The sequence below is a fragment of the Oryctolagus cuniculus genome, chromosome 10 (assembly GCF_051225735.1).
Source record: "Oryctolagus cuniculus isolate XC-2025 breed Fujian yellow rabbit chromosome 10, ASM5122573v1, whole genome shotgun sequence".
Classification (NCBI taxonomy): domain Eukaryota; kingdom Metazoa; phylum Chordata; class Mammalia; order Lagomorpha; family Leporidae; genus Oryctolagus; species Oryctolagus cuniculus.
This window is the reverse complement of record NC_142876.1, coordinates 85901903-85919276: the sequence shown is the minus strand read 5'-3', so window position 1 is coordinate 85919276 and position 17374 is coordinate 85901903. Positions and strand designations below refer to the sequence as shown.

The window sequence follows — 17374 nt, the reverse complement described above, 5'->3', positions numbered from 1 at the left end:
GTTGAATATAACTCAGGCATGTTTCTTGTTGCAGTTACCATTTCCTTATTTTTCTTTTAGAAACATAGTCTATTGGGATTTAATTCACATATTATACAACTAATCCATTTACAGGATAAAAGTCAAGTTTTTCTCAGATAGTCACAAATCTGTGTAACAATCACTATCATCAATTTTAAAACATTCTAGTTCCTCGGAAAAGAAACCCTGCATCAATGAATGGTCATTCCCCATCTCTCCATCAACCAAAGCCTGAAGTGCTAATATAATTTCTGTCTATATATTTAACTATTTCAGATGTTTCACATAAACAGAATCATATAACATGTGGTATGTGTAGTAATTTTTGAATGGATTTTTTTCATTTAAAACAATGGTTTCAAGATTTATCTATGCTGTAGCACATTATCTTCTTTTTAATGACCTAACAATAGTTCACTGTATGGATCTAACACATTTAATGTGCGCATTCACCAGATGATGGAGATTTGGCTTTTTTCTTCTTTTTGGCCACAAGCTATGAACATCTATGTACATGTGTCATGTGGATATATGTTCTCATTCTTCTTCAATATGCATATAGAAGTGGAGTTGTGGGATTATATAGTAAGTTTACACTTTCAAGGAACTGTCAGATTACTTTTCCATAGGGCTTCAAATTTTGTTTTTCCATCAGTGGTAGAGGAGGATTCTGGCTTCTCCACATCCTCAACACTTGCTATTGTTTGTTTTTTTATTATAGCCCTCTATGGGTATTAAGTGATGTCTCATTATAGATTGCAACTGCATTTCCTGATGGCCGAAGATGCTGAGCATCCTCGCCCATGTTTATTGGCTATAGGTCTATATTTGGAGGGACATCTATTCATCTCCTTACCCATGATTTAATTTTGTTGTCATTTTACTGTTGAGTTGTAAGGGTTCTAAGTACAATCTAGCTACAAGTAGCTTCTTAAATGTAAGACTTGCAAATATTTTCTCCCCATTCTGTGGGCCATCTTTTCACTTTCTGGACAATAAGTTTTAAAAAGATTTTTAAAATTTTATTTATTTGAGAGGCAGTTACAGACAGAAAGAGGGAGAGTCAGACACAAAGGTCTTCTTCTGTGGTTCACTCCCCAAATGGCCACAATGGCCTGAGTTGGGCCAGTCCAATGCCATGAGCCAGAAGCTTCTTCCAGGTCTCCCCACATAGGTGCAGGGGTCCAAGGACTTGGGACTGCTTTCCCAGGCCATAGAAAGAGCTCGAATGGAAGATGAGCAGCTGAGATACGAACCAGTGCCCATATGGGATGCTGGCGATGCAGGTGGAGATTTAGGCCACTATGCCACAGCACCGGCCCCAACAACATGTTTTAAGCACACAAGTTTTTAATTACGATGAACTCCAAATTATCTGGTTTTTTTGTTGTTGTTGATTATGCTTTTGGTGTCATATCTAAGAATCCACTGCCTAGTAAACTCAGATATTTACTCTCATGTCTTAAGAATTAAAGCATAGTGTTAGTGCTTACTTTTATATCTGTCACTCATTTTTATTTAATTTTGTATGCGGTGAGGAGAGGGCCCAACTTTATTCTTTTGCATATGAATATGAAGTTTCCTAGCAACATTTGCTGAAAATGTAGCTACCATTTTATGCTGAAATTCTTAGTACCACTTAATTCTTCTTGTGTTCTTGTAGAAAGTCAATTAACTCTAAATGTGAGGATACAATTCTAGATTCTCATTTCAATCTCATTGATATACATATATATAGTTATATACATATATATATATATACATATATACATATATATATAGTTATAACATTACCACCTTGTGTGGATTTCTGGCTTTGTGGTAAGATTTTAGAAGGGTAAGTAGGAGTCCTCCAATATTTGTCTACCTTTTCAAGGATGTTTTTGTTATTCTGGTTCCTTGGAATTTTTGTGTAAACATGAGGATCATCTCATCAATGTATGAAAAAAATCAGTTTGGATTTGAAAAAATGATTGAATTAAATATATGCATCAGCCGGTGCCGCAGCTCACTAGGCTAATCCTCCGCCTTGCAGCGCCAGCACACCAGGTTCTAGTCCCGGTCAGGGCGCCAGATTCTGTCCTGGTTGCCTCTCTTCCACGCCAGCTCTCTGCTATGGCCAGGGAGTGCAGTGGAGGATGGCCCAAGTCCTTGGGCCCTGCACCCCATGGGAGACCAGGAAAAGCACCTGGCTCCTGCCATTGGATCAGCGCGGTGCGCCGGCCTCAGCGCGCCAGCCGCAGCAGCTATTGGAGAGTGAACCAACGGCAAAGGAAGACCTTTCTCTCTGTCTCTCTCTCTCACTGTCCACTCTGCCTGTCAAAAAAATAATATATATATATGCATCAATTTTGGATGTATTGACAGCTTAACAATTTTAATCCATCCAATATGTGAACATGGGATGATTTTCCATTTATTTAGATAATCTTTAATTTCCTTAAAAATGTGTATAGCTTTCAAGGCATATATTTTGTCTTTTCATTAATTTTATTTCTTAATCTTTTACTTTTTTTGAAGTTATTATAAATGGAACTCATCTGATAAAGTCATCTTCAGTTTGTTCACTGCTAACATAGAGAAATACTATCAATTTTTTTTGAGTTAGAGAGAGTGCTTCCATACAATAGCCCATTCCCCAAAAGCCCACAACATGGGCTTAATTAATATTATTTTTTCATAAATTATAATTGCTGTGGCATATACTCCCTTTTATATGTTACTGGATTTAGTTTTTTTTTTTATTGAGATTTTGTGTTTAAATTTATCAGAGATATTGGGCTTTAGTTTTGTTTTCTTGTGTATCATGCCAGATTTTGGTAGGAGGCTAATGTTGGTTTCACAGACTGAATTAGAAACTATTCCCTTTTTTTTTTTTTAATTTTTTGGGTGAATTTGGTGATAAGTTGATATAATTAGTTCTTTAAATTTTGGTAAAAGTCACCACTGAAGCCATCTGGTCCTGGGCCTTTATGTAGGAACTTTAACACTTACAAATCCAGCCTCTTGTTTCAGATCTAATCAGATCTCCTATTTCATCTTGAGTCACTGCATAGTTTGTATTTTTCTAGATAAGTATCTATTTAATTGGGTTACTTAAGTTATTTGCATAGAACTGTTCACCAAATAAATTGTAAGCATTTTTATTCCGATAACATTAGCAATAATAGCCTCTTTTTCATGCTTTCATTTAGTAAATTTTGTTGTTCTTTATTAAGAAGCTTGGGCAGTGCCCAGTCATCCTGGATTCTCTTTGTCTCTTTCCCTGAACTTTCTGCCTCACATCCAGCTATTCAGCTGCACTAATTGCCAACTTATTGCTCTATTGTTTCTGGCAATGTCCTGGGGCATCAATTACTCTGCAGTTTGATACAAATAAATTCAGACCCTCTGCAAGGTAGAAAGTGGGTCTAGTCTTTTAGGTTGAGTCTAACCCAAGTTAAGCTCTTTCAGCTCTTTTTCCCTGCTTCTCTCTGATAACTACCTGGCTTATGGTTTAGCTTACTGCTCTCATGCTCACGTTACTACCCCTAGTCTCCTTTTGCCATCAAATTCTCCATGTTTTTGAGAGTACTTATTGGATTAAACTTCTTTCCCACATTCTCCAAATAAAGTCATTCCCTTTGGAGAGAGCTTGAGAACTTTCTATTATCATGCTAGCCTAATACCATTCCACTTGGTAAAATAACTGCACCATTGCTCTACAGCTGGGGTTAGGGCAGTGGCCCACTTCCCTGGGAATTTAACACTGCTGCTTTATGAGCAAGGCACTTTCAGGTCAGTCACCTCTGTCTGCTTGATTTTCTATGCTGCTCCAGCTCACACAGATATGGGTGTATGTGATCTGGAGCAAGTGGGATGTGAACGCTCAAAAAGCAGAGACTCAACTCTGCTCTAGCCACAGCAGACCTTTCTTCTGGACAGGGACTAAGAACAGAAATGTGGCTTCTGGTCTCTTAGTCAGTCTTGTAGGGAACTAAGCCTCTGAACATGGAGCTCACAGGACTCAAAAATGCTAGGAGTCTCCCACTTCCTGGCCCTTGACTAGGATGTTGCAGAAGAAAGTGTCCCAAATTCTGGGCCCCATCTGCTCAGGATGCAGTGTCTGTCACATTGAACCAGTGATGGGAAGAAATGAGAGCGGTCCTTGGCTCAAGTGCTACAGACATTCACTGTTCTTAGCAATATTTAGTAGCCTTTTTTGAATCAATATGTATTTATCTGTTATATGCCATTAGGACAATTTACAGAGAATTCAGTTTTGTAAAAATGATTGTCATCAGTTGTGGTTGTTCTCTAGAGACAGGATCCACAGAGTTGGTCACATCGTCATCTCGGATGTCATCTCCAGTGTGCTCTCTGTATGAGTTCAAATGTTTTAGGCACAGCACATCCTGTCCAGTGACACCTGTCCTGTCGCTCCCTAACAGGCTGCTTCTATTGTAGAACTGTTTCTGGAACAGCCACGTACCGCCCAACTCCACACCCAGACTCTGCCTCATTGCTTTCATAGCCCACATCAGTATTCTACATTACCGTATATTCATAGTTTTGTTCTCTGCCACCCTCCTCCAGAATGTGAGCTATATGAAAGCTGGAATTTTGCTTGTATTGTTTACCTGTATGTATCCAGAACCCCACACAGGGCCTGGCCCTTGTTAGGAGCTTAGTGAATATATGTTGGCTGTGATTTGACTACTTCCTCTCCCTTTGTGGCAGACTTTCGGCTTCTGAATATCCTTCTTTCTGTCTCAAAGGAGAAGGAAAGAATTTTGCCAGAGATTTCAGCTTGTGGGCCTACCCTGGGTGTGTATGCAGTGTGTATATATGCAGACATACACCACTTAGTGTTTACACAGGGTCTTATCTGAGGATCTCATTACCCTTCCGAGGCTTTCATTAAACTCCACAATATCCTTGATGAAACAGCTATTATTTCAGATGGGTAAATTGAGACACTCTTAATCAAGGCTCCCCAAACTGGTGAGGCAATCTGCCTAAGGACAAACAGGAAATGATGATCTGAGCCGTGGACAGCAGCTGTGAGCCTTTTTTCTGTGGTTCTCCTACCTCACCGCACAGCCTGAGGGAGGAGAAAATTACGCCTCTTAACCGTTTCTACCAGCAGTGTGAGGCTGACTCTCTGTCTAGACCTTACTACCAGGAAAGTAGAGAATACCTTGCTCACCATTTACTTTTCCTTTTTGGGGGTTGGGTGGGGGTGAGTCATGGATAAGTGAGTCCCTTGTTCCTTCCCCCTGGAGAGTTTCCAAAACAAAGGCCTTTTTCAGCAGTGTTTTCAAGTGACCTACCTGTTGCACTGAGCAGACACGAAGAATCTCTGTTCTTATAGGGGATTTTAATCCCTTATCTTACAAAGCACTGTCATGTAAACAGGCTTGAAGTTGTGCATTTTCTCTGCCAGAGGTAATGATCCATGGCCAAGCATAATCTGTGGCTCATTTAGACTTCCTGGAACCATGGGTTCAAGTTCTGCCAGGTTATCTTGGGCCTTCATCCCTGCCCATTAGGCAAATGGAGCAGAAGATGGTTTACTATGTCAGACTTCTTGGCTCAGCCTTTGGAAACCGAAGGTTTAATTTGAAGGTCTTGGGATGTTTGTTCTTTGAGAAAAGTTGTTGAGTTTACCTTGGATCACAAGATCAAAGCTGAAAACTGCTAGTTAAGCACCTCTTTAAAAGGACCAATAATATTTTTGTTTGGAAGTTTTTGCCAGGATTTTTTTATAATAGCATCTGTACCTGAATATTGTCTAGATTATCAGATCAGTTTTCTTGCATTGTTTGTCTTGCACCAAAACACATGGATATGTATACACACACTAGAAGTCTTCTTAATGTGCATTATATACTTACTAGCAAAAATATCTTTCAGTTAGATGTTCATAATGACCTAAAACCTTTGACCTGTGGAGGCTCCTGGGCAAGGCCATTGGGAGCCAATGAGAATGTCTTAAGTATCAGGGTGATGATATCACTTACATGGATTTGGAGAAGTCTCTCCACAAATCTGTACCTTAAGTGGAGACTGATAGTCACTGCCCATTTCATACAGTGACTCTGAACCATCTGCCAAAGTGTTTGGTGAACTATGGGGAGTTATAGAGCTATAAAGGGTTATTTATTTATGCACTGATTCTTATTTAGTACATTCATCACTTATCTGTTAATGTTTGTTGTCAAAGGCGATCTAAAAATACTGTATACACTTCTTAATAATTCAAATCCTTCCCATTGTGTTTTATTCAACATACTATCTGGTTGCAAGTCACAGAAACTGCTTCTGTTTAAAAAGGAAAGAGATCAGTGGGCTTCTGGCAGGGCAAGATCCAGGGCTTTAGAAGATTTCATTGATGAATGCTGGTTCTAGTCCCCCTTGCTCCACTTTCAAACCACTCCCTGCTAATGCACCCCAGAAAGCAGCAGAAGATAGCCCATGTGCTTGGGCCCCTGCACCTTACATGGGAGACCTGGAAGAAGCTCCTGGCTCCAGCCTGGCCCAGCCCTAGCCTTTGTTGTCATTTGGGGAGTGAACCAGTGGATAGAAGATATTCTCTGTCTCTGTCTCTCTCTTACTCTCTAACTGTGCCTTTCAGATAAATAAAAATAAATCTTAAAAACACAAGAAGATCCCTGTTGAATGTGGGAGTGGGAATAAGAGAGGGAGGAGATGTACAGTTTGGCACAAACTCACTCGGACTTACCCCTAATGGTAGAGCTAGAGACGTGCCAGGGGATTCCAATTCAACCCCATCAATGTGGCATGTGCCAATGCCATCTTACTAGTTGGAGTGATGAGTTTAGGTTCATGGTTGATCGGGGGGATGGGATTGAGTGTCAAGGGGATTGCATGGATGGGACCAGTGTCTGCAAATAACTGATAGAATTAAAAAGGAGAAAATGATCCTACATGGGAAGCAGGATACACAGCAGACTCATAGAATGGCAAAAGCCCTAAACAGCACTCTGGCCTCAGAATCAGCCCCTAAGGCATTCAGATCTGACTAAAAAGCCCATGAGAGTTTCGCAGGCATGGAAAGTCAAGACATCGTGGCAAAAAACAAAACAAAACAAAACAAAACACTAAATGAAAGATCTCTGCGAGTGAGATCCCAGTAGAAAGAACGGGGCCATCAAAGAAGGAGGTACCTTTCTCTGAAGGGAGGAGAGAACTTCCACTTTGACTATGACCTTGTCTGAATAAGATCGAAGCTGGTGAACTCAAGAGGCTTCCATAGCCTTGGCAGCTCATGACAAGAGCCTCGGGTAATTACTGATGTCATAAATACGAGTGTCAACTGTTAAATCAACAACGGGAGTCACTGTGCACCTGCTCCCCATGTAGGACCTCTGCCCTTAATGAAGTACACTTAAAATTGTTCCAAGGAATGTTAGAGGAATTTTTTTTTTTACTAATTTCCCTCCTATGTTGTACCTTAGAAAGTGTTTTCAGCTCTTCCCAATCCCCAGACTTTGCTCATGTATTCCTAAACCTGTGCATTCCTTCTACTTAGAGTGAATTTTTGCCATTATTTCCCCAGATTTCCACTTAATCATCTCTCTGTAGGTGAGTATCACTGGCTCCTAGACTAAGATGAACTAACACCTCTTTGGAATTCTTTTAGCCTAGCAGTCGTCCTACTAGATTCTTCATGCTTTTGTAAACTTTTAAAAAATTAATGCATTTGAGAAATAGAGAGACAGAGAAAGAGAGAACAAGAATGAGAGCGAGAGCGAGAGTGAGAGTGAGAGAAAGAGAGAGAGAGAACTCCCACCTTTTGTTCACTTCCCAAATACCTCCAGTGGAGCTGGGGCACCAAAGTCAGGTGCTGGGAATACAATCCAGGTCTCAACCTGGGTGACAGGAACACTGTGACTTGAGCAATCACTGTTGCTTCCCAGGGTCTTCAGTGTCAAGCACCTGGAGTCAGGAGCCTGGAGCCAGAGCCAGGATTTGAAACTAGGCACTCAGATATGAGATGCAATCTTCGGTGGCATTTTAACTGCTAAGCTAAATACTTTCCATTTGGTAACTTTTAAATTTATACTTTTGTATACTAAATATATCACCCAAGAAGGTATAAGCTTTACCTTTCATTTACGCTAGTTCATTTACCCAAGTATCGCCAAAGTCATGCATACGAATGATCAATGTTTCTTGAACAAATGGATGCTCAGTACCAGATGTGCTGAGGTAAAAAAGGCATATAAGGCAGTCCTCTCATTACTTACCAACCTAAAATGAGTTTCTCAGCACAAGATGGTGTAAAGCTATCAGACTTAATGAAATATTTGAATTAAAAGACTTTTCAGAAGACTTAAAGTTTCAATTTCCTAAATCAAGGATTGAATTGCCAACAAGATGTTAAGATCCCACCAAACCTACCTTAATAATAGATGAGACTAACGTTAATGAATGTTCTATCTGCATGTAAATGAATACTCCTGGAAGGAGAATTTTAGATGGTATCTAGGAAAGTGACATTAGTTTCCACCCTTTTAATTGGAAATTTGAGGCCATTTTACCAGAATTATAATGAAGTTTATCTCTGAAATGTTTTTAAAGAAAAGATTAGCTGTCCCAATGGAGTATGTACATACAATGAGGTGGGGATATGCCTGGAAAAACACCATAAGATGGCCCAAGTGTTTGGGCCTGATCTTTATATACAGAAGATCAACAGTATATCCTAAGTAAAGATTTCAACAGACTGCACCCATAAAGACACACAAAGTATAGAGTACTGTTTGAGTAGTAGTTTTACCATTAATTCTCATAGTACAACTTTTGGAGTTGAAATATCTGTTTTTCTTTTTGTTTGTTTGTTTTCATAGATATCTTTTAGGAGGCCAAATCACATGGGAGTCTCTTCCCCCATATTTCCTCTCATGGCCCAAATATCCCTCTCCAAAGATCCAGATGCAAAATGCAAAAGAGAGAACAATTACGACAATTTATGCCTGATGTCAGATCTGAAAAGAGATCTGACCCAGAGAGGTGAGTATGAAGACATAAAATCTGCCCTGTCTAATATGGTAGCCAGCAGCCACAGGTAGCTATTTGTTATAAGTTACACAGATGTCCCAGGCACATTCCAAGTGTGTAATAGCTCTGTATAGCAAGCAGTTACCACTGTAGAAAGCTCACGTAGGTAAGTTTTCATATCTATGGAAGATTCTTTTGGACAGAGCTGTGTTAAATGGACATAGGGTCAATAAAGAAAAGCAAAAAAGGAGGAGGAAGAGTGAGGGTCTAGGAGAATTTTTCTCCCTATCAACTTAAGGGCTGGTTCTGGGGTTGGTGTCCCTGTCATAACCAAAGGCCGTGGCAGGTTATATAAATTAGGAAAGCCATTCTCATAAATGTAATCTGTCATGGGATATCTGTGGACTGGACTATGCAACTTGAACCTTAAATTCAAATGTCTTAAATATTCTTACATATTCAATGTATGGCCAGCCCCACCTCCACCCTGCCATACCCATGGATTCTGTATTCATGGAATCAACCAAATATGGATAGAAAGTATCAGAAAAAATGTTTCTGCAACAAATCTGTACAGAATATTTTTTAATTGCTTTCTCGACAACACAGTATAACAGTGTGCATATAATTTTTCCACTTTATTAGATATTATAAGTACTCCAGAAATTATTTAAATTATATGGGGGATATGTTTAATATATGCAAATACAACATCGTTTTATATAAGGGACTTGAATCTTCTCAGACTGGGGGATCCCTGGGGATCGTGAAACCAATTCTTATGGGGATCTGAGGGAAGACTACTTATACTAACAAAGAAAAAAATAGTAACTGAATGTGCTGTCTTTCCTTCTACAACAAGTTTCTCAACTCAACAGTGTGACATTCGGGGTGGCTTAATTCTTTGTAGTGGGGCTGCACTTTGCAATGCAGGGTGTTTGGCAGCATCCCTGACCTCTACCCATAAGATGCCAGGAACATCCCCCCACTGCACCTGCAACAACTAAAGATGCCTCCAGACACTGCCCAACATTGGCTGGAGGGGAAAACCACTCCTGCATGAGATTCATTGATCTAGAATACAATTTATAATGTCTGTAACTTATGAATATGATTTCAGGCCTGGTCAGAACCTCTGGACCGGAGAAAAAATCAGGCTGTGGCCTGATACTGACCTGGCAAAGTAACACTGTGTTCAGAGCAAGCTCATGAAATCATTTTGGCCAAGTGGATGAGCTAACCTCATAATGGGTACTTACTTGAGGACAGAAATAGTACTCCCCCTCCCCAGTGCATAAGATGCACCATGACTGGGATTGACTTAACTAGGTTAAAGCAATCAAATAATTTGCTCTGTCTACAGACAGATAAGTAACTCAAATGTTACAGACAAAACAGAAAGCTGTTTTTGGTATCAAAGGATGATTTTAGAATAAAATTCACTGTCATAGTCATTTTAAAGAACATCACCAGTGTCAAAAACCTAAATAACCCCATTTTCACTGTTATAAAAATGGAAGTTACTAAATAATAAAAGTGTGCTTTAACCTGAAGATTTTCATATTCAATTCTATCTCAAAAATATATCTGCTAACATCTACGCTTCAAAAAAATGCTTAGGTGATAATTAAGTACCTTGAGCAGAATCACCAATGCATTTGTCTTCAACACTTAATATAGCCCATAGGAAGTGTCTTGGGAATTTTCCATTCTGTCAAATGCCAAGGTAAAGAAGTATTAACCATTAAGAATAAAATACTCACACTAGATTTTGTACATAAAGAAAACCACAGATCACAACTAAGACTTGAGAACTTGAACAGATTTTTCTCCAGCACCTACAATAGTCACTATGACACCCTCTTCCCTCCTTGGAAGACTAAATTCCCAAGGGACAGGACTGTGTACTCTTCCAGCATTCCCTGTAGTGGTCCTGCATGGGTTAGGCACTTAAAACTTATTTGTTCATGAGCAAACAAACTCACAACTAACACTCTGAGTATAGGGTGTAGATCAGAATGTAAGTCTCTTCATTCCCAACCTATCTTGTTTTCTAATGCAAGCAATATAGGAGGAATTATCCTTAAGAGACCACTCCACTCTGATTTAAGGACCCAAACCTGCTTTTTAGCTTCTTTATTCGTTGTGCTAGTTATATACTAGGTGCCCTTGCTAGTTCCTTAATTTTTCTGAGTCTTAAATTTCTCACCAACCAATTAAGAATAGTTGTTGATGTCATATTTTTTGAGGTCTATTTGAGAAAATCTACACAGTTAGCTTTTGGTATACTGATAGCCACATGGAAAGTGCTTTGTAAATGCTGGACACTATTTTTATAAGTGGATTAATCTGATTCCTCCATAGACTAAAAAGAAGTTTCCTTTTTTTAAAAAAAGTCAATATTCATTTTATTTTAGCTTATTCACTATTTAGAGGACATGAGACAGAGTGGGAGAGACAGACAGACTGGCAGATATCCCATACAATGGTTTACTTCTTGCATGTCTCTGATGACTGAGGCTGGCCCAGGGACAAAGCTAGGAGACAGAAACTCAATGGAGGTCTCTAACATAGGTGGCAGGAGCCTAACTCCTTGAGCCATCACCATTGCCTCTCGGAGTCTGCTCTCACAGGAAGCTGGAATGAGGAGCTAGAGGCAGGACAGGACAGGTACTAAGGGACATAGACAACTGGCAACTAAATTACTACACCAAACACATGCCCAATAGTCAGATTTTTTAATAAGAAAAATGTCTATGAAGCCATTCAAAGACATTATTATTGGAAAGGATATTTGGCACAGAGGTTAAGTTGCTGGCTAGGAAGCCTGAATCCCACATTAGAACGCCTGGTTTGAGTCCTGGCTACTGCATCTTTAGTTCATCTTCTTGCAAATTCACACCCTCAGAGGCAGCAGGTAAAGGCTCAAGCACTTAAGTCCCTACTATCAATGTGGCAAGGTATAGGTCTGGTTGCTGTAGGCAACTGACATACGAACTAATGGATAGAAGAATTCATTACTGAAAAAAAAAAAACAGAGTAAGAAAAGAGAGAGAAGGAAACAGGGAGAGAGAAAAGGAGAGCAATAGAAGGGATACTGCGGATCTAATCACATTACATATCAAAAACATACACTTATCAAAATATATACCTATCAAAATATATACCAACACTCGAGGGATACAGCCATATGATCCCACTTTGCAGAGCAGGGATGTGAGTAGACATTATACCTGCACCTTTTAGTGCTCAGCTTTAAAGGGAATGAAACTACCCTGTCGTTCCTTCTTTCTCAACACCTCCTGGCAGGAAGTCAACATGATAGCAGGAGATGGAAATGCTGGATTTTGAAATGAATGGATTGTGTCACAGATGGTAGACCAACAAGCAAAGAGGCACAACCCAGTTAGAGTCTCACTGCACAGCTTCCCCGAACTTTTCCCAGTCTGAAAAATCAGTGTCAAAGATGGCCACGTTGAGTTCTGGAGATCAGTCATCCTGGAGGTCCAGCAGAAAAGCAATGAGATAATAAGGTTAGTAACAGATGTACCTCCAGACTTACCATGTGGCATTCTATTTTTTTTATAAATGACTGCATTTACATACTGTTTGCAAAATAAACATTAATTTTATAAACCTAAAGGAAATCAAAAGGAAAGAAAATAAGATTTGAAAAGAAGAAACTACTCCACAGTCTACCAAAATTTGATTAGACAAGAGAGAAATATACTATCCTAGATTGTGGCATGGTAACATCACAGGCTGAGGTTTGAGACTACCAGTGTCTTATCCAGGAAAATTTTTCTGCCATGGGCCATTTGGATATTTATACCATCATTCCTGGGCAATATAAAATTAATAATTTAAAATTAGCCTGCTATAGATTTACCAAATTTTGAGTTATGCCTAAGGTTGCCTGGCAGGGCCAGACCAAGTAATTTCCCAAGCCTTATATGGCCTGAGAGCCAGATGTTCCCCATCCCTGTCTTTTTTTAAAGATTTATTTGAAAGGTAGAGTTACAGAGAGGCAGAGGCAGAGAAAGAGGGATATCTTCCATCTGCTGGTTCACTCCCCAGATGGCCTCTATGGCTGGAGCTGGTCAATCCAAAGTCATAAATCTGGAGCTTCTTCAAGGTCTCCCACTTAGGAGCAGGGGCCCAAGGACTTGGGCCATCTTCCACTGCTTCCCCAGGCACATTAACAGGCAGCAGGATGGGAAGTGGAGCAGCTGGGGCTCGAACTGGCACCCATATGGAATGCTTGCACTGCAGGACGCTGCTTTGCCCACTACGCCACAGTGCCAACCCCCCACCTCTGTCATAAAGGGTTGAAGAACTCTCATTTCCATGAGTGAGTGTTGCCCTGCCTCTTCTCATTTTGAAGTCTCAGGGAAACCTATATCTTGCCTAAGCTGTAAGTCTAAGGTGGAATGATATAACTCTAAAAGCTTCATTGTGCCTGGCATACAGTGAGGACTCAATGAATGACACCTATTTTATTTCCAGCACTTTATAGCACTTGCCTATTGTACTGGAACCTTCTTATCACCATTTCCTCAAGCTCCTTAGTTTTATACTTTTTCCCTGCCAACATAGAAAGCATAGACCCACACTTACCAGTAACTTCTCATACAGTCATAGGTTTCTTAAGTTCAAGTATTCAGCTTTCATAAAAATAAATCAGGACTCTGTTTAAGTCTCTAAATTCTTTAAAACGGGTTTACATTCAATGATAAGTATCTGTGCCATGAACATGTCGTTGTTAATATTAGTTTCCATGTCAAACTACACTGCACAATAAGGCATTCAAATAAGCTGAGGTTCTGCAGCAGCAGAAGAAAAAAAATCCCTCTTATTATTAATTCTTGACTCCAGGTGCCCTTTGTGCCTCCTGGCTCGCCATCAGATCAGAGTGGTGATTGTTATTACTGCAACATAAGGTGAACATTTCCATCATCGCTGGGGTTAGAATTTGCATACTTCTGCATAATTCTTGGGCACAGCTGTGTATGTGCTTCATCTTTCATCTTGGTTTGCACAATTCATCTGGAATTTCTTAAAATTGAACTACTCATAAGGACAGTCTTGAAAGAAATTCCGGGGGAAGGTTGAGTTCAACATTTTCACAGCATCCTTCACTTAAAGGAAAAGCTTCAGAGCCTCTCAAAGACATGAACGGTTTTGACTGAGAAGTCTAATATCGACCACATGGGCTAAATGATTGCAGAACAAATTTTTTATTGCATTATAAATCTGCTGGAAACAACAATAAAAAAGGGCATCAACCTCTTCCTCACTTCTTGTTGGCTTTTTAGCAACTCCCTCCTCATCTTCAAACAAATCCAAACAAACAAACAAAAGTATGGTATTCAGTGTTATCACAAATCCTATTTGTCAATGATGTTTCTTTGATAATCTGTTGGAACTTGTAGGCCAGATGAGAGGAAATCACATAAAAACTAAAGTCATCTTTAAAAATCAAGATTGACTGAAGTGACTAAGGAACTTCCACTTTATAGCGGAATCAGAAGAAACGGGTCAACAGTCATTATGTGCAATACAGGAAAGGCAGCATAATTGAGTAGCTTAAAAGGAATACTTTAATTCCAGCCTTGACTTTGCCTATTATTTGATGTATTTCCTTTAGCAAATCACCCAAATTTTCAAAAGATGGACCTCTTGATTACAAGTGTCAGAACTTAATCCAATTGGCAAAAGAACAAGTGAAAGCAGTGTAGGGCAGGACCACTTACTGGCTCACATAAAAAGTCCAGGAGTATATTGTGTTCAAATGTAGCTGGATACAGGTGCTTAAATGATGTCACCAAGAACACGTTTCTCCACACTGCTTAGTTCCTTTTGTCTTATAGGTTGCCTCCAAGTTCAGGCAGGATTTCACATTCTATGTAAAGATAGTTATCAGCATTTCCAGTTTATGTTGATCTTTTCTGCCATGCCAGTAGAAAGAGGACTTCCCTTTCCCAGTGGTTCCCACACAAGACCCATGGTCTTCTGTTAGAGATCTCAGGCCCAACCCTGAAACAACAGGAAATATGAACCAACAAGTCTAGACTTCTCTCATGACATATTACAAGGACTGACATTTAGGAGGGGGTGTTTGCCCAGAGGAAAATCATGATACTCTCACCAGAAAAACAGAAAATGGTGATAAAGGTAGGCAGAAAAAAGCAATAAACTTCTACTCCAACTTCTCTTGGAGTTCAAAAGTATACAAAAATGCAGAATTTGTAATTGATGATAGGAAGTTTTTTACCCCAAGATTCAAACTTCTGAAACTTCTATATAAAAATATTACTACCCAATAACCATCCTCCTTTTCTATTTTGAGTAATAGAACTCTTTAACTTAGAATAGGTACTTAGCTGTCCAACAAAAACTAACTTTGTATCTAAATGTGGCCATATGAGTTCTGCCATAGACTGGATTATGGCCTCCAAGGATATTCAGGCTTCAATCCCTGATGGGTAAGAATTTTACTATATATGGGAGCAGCATCTTTGCAGATGCAACTGAGCTGAGGGTCCGGAGGTGGGGAGATTATCCTGGATTAGAGTGGGCTCTAACTGCAAACACAAATGCCTTTATCAGGAGGAGGCAGAGGGAGATTACATACTGGACAGGAAAAAGCAATGTGACTGTAGAGGTAGAAACCAGTCAGATGTGGTTACAGGCAAAGAATGTAGGGAGCCATCAGAAGCTGGAAACAGCAAAAAAAGGAATGTCTCCTAGAGTCTCTAGCAGGACAGTCCAGCTGATACCTTGACTTCCCTCAGTGAGAGTGAAAGAGAATAGCAAGAGAATAAAACTATTGTTTTAAGCTATTAAATTTATGGTAATTTGTTGCAGCAGCCACAAGAAACTTAAACAGCTGAGTTCTGGCAGGTAATATATTGTGGATAGCTGGTATCCAACCTATAGCTAAGGGCATTAATGGAAAAGTAGGACCTTCCTCTCTCTCTTCTATTCAGTCACTGGATGCATACTGGACCACTACCGATTGTGTGAACAATAACAATCCTAGGATACAGAGCAACAAGACAGAAGGAGCCTGGGACCCAATACCCAACTTGAGCTTCCAATTTTAAAGACAAAAAATTTTAATTCGTTCAAGTCGCTGTATTTAGAGGTCTCTTATTACAGTAGAACTATATCCTAACAAAAGAACAATTTTTGTCTAACTTGAGACTGTGCACTGTGCCCCACAGACTTCCAACTACAGGGAGTGTAATTTACTGAAGGCCAGCAGCTGCAACTGAATTCTACCACCACATTTACACCCAGATCAAGCCATTACCAGACCATGAGTGGACATGTGGCAATATTAAAGTAGTCCCATCCTTGAGAGACTCCTTTAACAGACAGCTTTGGCTGAAGGATTCTGCAGCCACCTAGCCCTTGGAGAGCACAGCAGTTTAAGATGCTTCCCCTCAATCTTCATTCATACCTAATTCAGCCAGACTTGTTTGACCTCCCCTTCACTCACTCAATTTCACTGTCTCCTGCCCCATCTAATTAGATCCTCATTCATTTAATCTCATCTTGGCAACTGCTTTCAGATAACATACCATCTTCTCTCAAATGTTCAAGAACACTGTGGTCCTCTGGTAAGGTAAGACAAAAATTAAGAATAACAACAAGCAGTGAAAGTACCTGGCATTAAGATAATTACGAAAATGTTTACAGGCTGCTCCTCTACCACTTGGAAATAAATTTATCTCATGATTAGCCGTATTACTTTATAATGGTTATTCTGAATGAGAAGTAAAAGTCCATTCCTTACCCAATTGCTTTATCTAATTCTCAAACATGTGGATGCCTGATGCTAACCAGGTAAAGGATTCAGGGTGACCAAGTTTTTTCATTAATCACTGGCCTGACAGCGTAGCAGAGACAAAGCCCATTAGCTCTGAGTCTTGGTGCTCATTTTAGTTTTGGAGGCTGCTGTTCCCTCATCCTGCATGTACAAATGTTCACACAAAGGAAAGTCTTGCTTAGAAGATGCTGCTCTATTCTTTATGCTTAATATGTTTATCTCTTGCATTGCCACACTTCGTATTTGTTTGAGTAGTCCCGTCGTTATTCCACACACTATGTTTGTGTTTATCACATATTAGCTGATTGAATCAAATGTGAAAGAGCTGAGAAATGGGTACATTTGTATTCCAGAAAACAAATAGCTCACGAATAGGTTCTGTCACAGGAGTTGAGAACTTCCTTCCAGGAGGGGTCACTGGAATAGGAAAATATGCCATGAGAGGGTCTCAGGGAAGGAAATGTCTGCTCTTGACAAAGGCGTTGAACACAAAACATAGCAGAGAAAACTGGG

The 17374-nt window shown here is 39.8% G+C and overlaps 1 long non-coding RNA gene across 30 annotated transcripts in view; it reads left to right on the top strand.

Annotated features, from left to right (window-relative positions):
• The window catches only part of LOC103349250 (uncharacterized), a 603064-nt gene that overhangs the window by 411694 nt on the left and 173996 nt on the right, over positions 1-17374 (top strand). For 22 of the 30 annotated variants that reach the window (XR_016214679.1, XR_016214681.1, XR_016214680.1 and 19 more), the window contains 2 exons: positions 8877-9039; positions 12337-12560. The exons of 1 other annotated variant lie outside the window; for it this stretch is intronic. This is a non-coding gene — a long non-coding RNA (uncharacterized LOC103349250). Of the gene's footprint in view, positions 1-7582; positions 7609-8876; positions 9040-12336; positions 12561-17374 lie in introns of all 30 variants that reach the window. 7 more of the 30 variants (XR_016214701.1, XR_016214703.1, XR_016214712.1 and 4 more) reach the window with 3 other exon arrangements.